We start from the raw sequence: 6,226 nt of genomic DNA, 5'->3' as shown, positions 1-6,226 counted from the left end.
CTTTGTTCTTCTCAGTTACTAGTCTAGTATTATTGTTACGAGGAATAGAGAGAACGAAGCCAAATGATGCTCTTTTGCTTTCTTCCTCTTGCCATAATATGGGTTACTGGGCTACTAGTCCAAATAATGCTCTTTAGCAAGATTGCATTTTCCAAGTGCACTTCTAGACATCTTCTCAAGAGCAAACATTGCCGATAATATATATTTGGAATTCTTTAAATGATTTTCATAAGCCGGATGCATAAGCTCGGTGTGTTAAGGTGACAAGGGATAAAACTAGGTCGTTGGTAACTAAGTTTCCTGATCAAAACAAAATTTATAGAACCAAACCCAACCCTAGGTATAGGGATAAATTCGGGTCGAACCCAAGGGAATGTGGTATTTACTAAGGTCTCAAGCTAAGCTATGCCGAAGCCTAAATGAGGGTTGGTCTAGCAAACCTAATGATGCAATTAAATGAATACAAGAATGATATAAAAGGATGCAAGGGAGTCGGGATCTACATGCACTCATGATAATCACACTAATTTAGAAAGAAATCGATCAAATATACAATGCGAGGGAAAGCAACAAATGTAGTCAAAATCGCTCAAAGAGCTATTTCCTAGGGTCAAGCTAGATGTCTCTACAAATAACTTCAAAGGAAAATCGCAAATTAAGATCAATCGATAATAATAGCTTCTAAATCAATTTTTCGTGTCATTGAAACCTATTATGCAATCTAGCATGATAATTAAGGTTGATCACTCCTCGAGATATCAAACACATGCACAAATTTCACCAACCAATTTAATCACAATGATGACCAATCAAAATCCCCCAATTAACCATGAATTATCACTCATACATGCTTCACCCTATCCCTAACAAGTAATCTACTCACTACACATTGCAAATTTGAACAACAAAACTAATCTAATCACAAATTTAATCATCAACATAGTAATCAAAATATGCTCAAACTTATCAAAAATCAAATCAAACAAATAACAAGTAATTCAATCATAATCAAGAATCAAACATGAAATTGCATTAAAGAGTAAAGAATTCTTACAAAACTGTTATCAAAACCAAAGAGGAAGAAGATTGAAAGTGGCACTCATCAACATCACCAAGTTTCTCTCTCTACAATCTAAGAACAAGTCTCCAAAATCAAGAGCTTCTCTCTCTAAAATTCTAAGTCTAATTCAATTCTAATGTAAACTAATGTAATTCTATCTCTATAAATGAAGGAATTCTATATATAGTAAACATAACTAAGGAGAAGTTAGTTATACGTCCTAAAGAAACCTCAATTGGTGCGGCCTCTCATCCCTAAGTGCGTCCGCAACAAAATGGGCACGGAATAGGGGAGAGAGAGTTGCGCGGCCGCTCCTGGCCTGGCATCTGCGTGGCCGCTCCTGGCTTGGCATCTGCGCGGCCGCTCCTCTCTCGCGCACGGCCGCGCTTGGGAGCAAGGGAAATTTTCTTCATGCGCTCGATGATGCTCCCGTGCGTTCCACATGATGCATGTTGTGGAGGTAGTCACTTGAGGCCTTTACGGTGGGTTCAACACCGTCTTTAATGTCCACGAGGCATGAGAGCGCGGCCTTGAAGACTTGACTCTTGCACTCCAACACCTTTGAGCTTCAAGAGGAAGAACCGGGATGCATCCTAAGCCTGGTATGCCTTGAGAGAACGTCATTGAGCTTCTTGAACATCACCATATTCCTAAAATCAAAGAAAAGCAAATATGTGAAGGAGAAAATGCAAAATAAACTAAGAAACCAAGAAAATAAGGAAACAACTAAAGAAAATGCAAAATAGAGAAATTACAAGTGAAGCTAAAGAAAAAGGAGTAAAAAGAGATGTAAATGAAGGAATTATGTCTTCGTCGTGTGCAATTACTAGATATATAAATGGACCAAATTATGGAGATAATTAAGTTCGTACATTTGGGTCGTCGTTATATCATAGCTAGAGGTACTAACAATCTTTTGGCTAGTAAAATAGGCCAAAGCCCAATTGGACCGATCCTATAAGGTCACACAAAGGGCCTAGATTGAGAATTAGAGGACGAGGCCCATCATGGGACTCATCACTCTGGGTGGCCGGCTATAGTGAGGATTAAAGGGGTTTTTGGGCTTCGTGACTTAGTCTAATTATAATGGGATTATAAATAGACTAAGTGCCTAGGGTTTTCACATATTGAGTTCAGTGATCAGTTTGATCAAACTCGAATTAGCAAACACGAAGCCAACCCTCTCAAACTCCTCTTTCTCTCACGGCTCTCCCCTCCTCCTCGGCGCCAATGGTGGTTTAAGGTGGTGGTGGTTTGTGTGGTGGTCGGTTGTCCAGTAAAGGTGGTGATCGTGGTTCTTCCTATCACTCGACCAATCTAGTATTGTTGGACGGCTCATTCGAATCCCGTGGACCAAGCAGAGGAGCAACGCTTGGAGCTCTATTCTTTCCCTGATTTGCATGTCAAATAGCTTCGTAGAATTCACGCTTCAAAGGTATACTTATGTTCCTTTTGTGTTATGCATGTGATCTTGGGATTAGGTGCTTTATGAATATGAATCAAGTTTTTCGGCATTATAGTACCTATAAACTCCTACAGTGGTATCAGTTAGCCTCTTGCATGAACGCGCTAGATTATAATAATACGATTACTTGAAGTCCATGTTAATTTTATAATCAATTAAGATGGAGAAATTAATTTAATTATGGTTCAATTATTATTTAAATGTGATTAAACTTTTGGAATTGATTGAATATGATTTAATTATGCTCAAAATAGCCATGAAGATGACCGAATTAAGCCCTAGAGCATTCGAAAATTTCGAACCCTAGAACCCTAGTTTTGAATTTTTCGAAAAAACCTTAACCCTAATTTTCAAATGTTTCGAAACTGATAGCCCTAAAATATGATTTTTGTGCTTAATTTTGATTTATTTCGAATTGTTATATGTTTCATAATTTTAATCGGATTGATTTATGCATAAAAATGTTTTATGTATGATCATCGATTTAATTTTAAGAGTTAGAATTATATTGGGATTAATTTTGTGATGAACCCTAATTTTAATATTGAATGATGATTTAATTTTTAATTAGTGGACTTATTTAATTTATTTTAATTTTTATAAATGTTATTTTAATTAATTTAAAAACCAAAAAAAAATATTTAAGGTTGGCAGCCGCGGCTGGGTGGCGCAGCCACTGCAGTTGCCGACCCGGGGGTCAGTCCAGAGGAAGGGAGGGAGGGCGGGTGGTCTGGCAGGTGGCTCAAAAGCAGCGTGCAAGAGTTGCACAACTGTTGTCGCAACCATGCTACGGCTGCTGCTGCAGTGCTGCTGCCTTTGCGCGGTAGTGGCTGCTAACCGTAGCCTGCCACCGTGGATAGCCAAGGTAGGCCGCTCATGGTGGCCTACATCCCAGCATAGCAGCTGCCACGCTGCTGCCCTTGCGGCAGTGGCTGCTGAATCAGGCACCCAGCCACTACAGCTAAGTTCGGCTAGCCAACCACGGTGGCCGGCGCTGGTGGCTCGATTTTTTTAAAAAAATTGAAATTATTTTTTTAAAAATATTTCAAGATAAATATGATTTACTTTAGGATAAAATAAAATATTTAGAAATGTAATCTTTTATTTTGGATAAAAATCTTTTTGTTTAGGATAAAATCAAATCTTTCAAAAGTTGTTATATTTGATATTATCCATATCTAAAGTTATTAAATTGGTTATTATCCATAATTAAGTGGTTAATTTTTGATAAGATTGATTAGGATATTCTGAGCATATTCTAAAAGGATAATAATTGATTTAAATAATGAGATTATCCCATAATTAGATTAGGATATAATTGATTTTAAAATTATTTGATTGCTTAATAATTAAGATAAAATCTCCTAAATTTGTTAGGATAATCATGGAAGATTAAATATGATTTATCTTTTTAGATTAAAAGAAGATTCAATTCTATCTCATGCCTAAACTAAAATAAATGTTATTTTATGAACGGTCATGAATATAATACGATATTATCTAATTATGATTTAAAATATGAGATATTTTATAAAATCGTTGCCTTAATTATGAACATTCAATGTTGTTGTTTAGACAAGCATGTTGAGTGATTTATTATATGACATTTTATATAGTATATGATATTATATTGCTGTTTATAGACTAATATGGCTCATAGATTCTAAATACAATCTGCGCATTGTGATGTATTTTTGTAGTCTAAATATGGTCTGCGTACCGTTAAGTATTTTTGTAACTTTTATTTAAAGTAAATAGATTAGTTATTTAAATAGTCTTAGGCAAAATAATCCCATGAAATGAAGGCCCAAAGGAGCAAGGTGGTTGGAGATCCATGATGATTCAAGTGGGAGCATTTTCATATCTAGTTTTCTTAATACTAAAGGGTCATACTATGTCTGGTTTTATTACATTAGTAGATTACGCATGTTAGATTTATTTATGTTGATTGATGATGCGCTAGAGTTCACTAAATAATCACAACATAATAAATCTAGGTTCTAGTAATATTGAGATTGTTTTTCCAATTAAAAACCCAATAAACCTTTGAAATTTATGACAGATCATGCCAAAGCTGGGTGTCATTTTATATCTTGGGAGAGTTGGGGTAAATCAAGTTTTACAATTTTAATTGGTTATGCTCAACAAGGTTACCTAAAGCGTTTAGAACCTTGAAGCAAAGGGTAATAATTAAACATGTGATGATTAATTATTTAACCAAGAGTTACAAGAGTTGTAATCAGTAAAGAGTTTACTCGCCTTGAAAATGTAATGGTAGGGCCAAAGTCCGGTCAATTATTGCACGCATAAAGGGTCTTGGAATCACTTAAAATTAAATGGATATCATTTAATATTGAATAAAGTTCTTTTAAAGTTACCTATTTAATTCATTGATGGTACTTTAATTATTAAATTAAACATAATTATTAAACTTTGCCTTATTTTGACATAGATGAGTAGCCGTAACAATGATGACAGTAATTCTTTACCACTAACAATGAAAATAAGGCTTAATTTTCTCAACTTCAACGATTGGAAAAGCAAACTTAGAAGTGTTCTAAGGAACGAAAATCTTGAATTTCGTTTAGACTTACCAATCGAGGGCAGATTTAGTCCAGGCATGACTCTTGAGAAGCATTTGGTAAATGTTTCAGATTCTAAGAGAGTGGCATATGTAATGTTATCTTCTATTCCAGAGGATTGAGCTAGAAGATTCATAGACTATGAACCTTATCTCTTTTTCAAGTGCTTACATGATGTTTGCAATGGAATACTGAATTCCCATGTTGATGAAAAATTTGATGGAAACGTCGAGGAAATCATTAGTATCGTTCCCAAGAACGATGACTATTGGACTAGAAATATTAGGTTTGCAACCTACCAGATCAATGTCAAGATAATTTTGAGAAAACTCATGTCGGGTCAGTCAGTAAAGATTCATCTAGATATGATGGTTCAACTATTTAACCGCATGAGTAAGTTAGGGAGACCATACAAAGATCATCTGGTTCATGATGATATAATTCTAAATTTTCTACATCATGGATTTGACCTTGAGAAACTATCACAAGATGATGAAGACTCTGCGGTCAAACTGGTTGATTTACTAAAAAAATCATGCAGAAAATTACCTAAAATGATAATAAGGAAGTGCTTGAACGAGGATATTCCCAATACAATGAAGTGACAGGTAAAGGTTACCTAATACTCTTGTTATAAATATTTAAACTTTCACTAAGGTATGTGATACCAAGAAAATAAAAAATAGAGAAATTACAAGTAAAGCTAAAGAAAAAGAGGTAAAAGAGATGTAAATGAAGGAATTATGTCTTCGTCGTGTGCAATTATTAGATATATAAATGGATCAAATTATGGAGATAATTAAGTTCGTATATTTGGGTCGTCGTTATATCATATCTAGAGTAACTAACGATTTTGGGCTAGTAAAATAGGCCAAAGCCCAATTGGACGGATCCTATAAGGTCACAAAAAAGGGCCTAGATTGAGCATTAGAGGATGAGGCCCATCACGGGCCTCATCACTTTATGTGGCCGGCCATAGTGAGGATTAAAGGGGTTTTTGGGGCTTCGTGACTTAGTCTAATTATATTAGGATTATAAATAGACTAAGTGCCTAGGGTTTTCACATATTGAGTTTAGTGATCAGTTTGATCAAACTCGAATTAGCAAACACGAAGCCAA

Source organism: Chenopodium album, chromosome 7 (genome assembly GCF_948465745.1).
Source record: "Chenopodium album chromosome 7, dcCheAlbu1.1, whole genome shotgun sequence".
NCBI classification, from domain to species: Eukaryota; Viridiplantae; Streptophyta; class Magnoliopsida; order Caryophyllales; family Amaranthaceae; genus Chenopodium; species Chenopodium album.
This window is presented reverse-complemented; position numbering follows the sequence as displayed.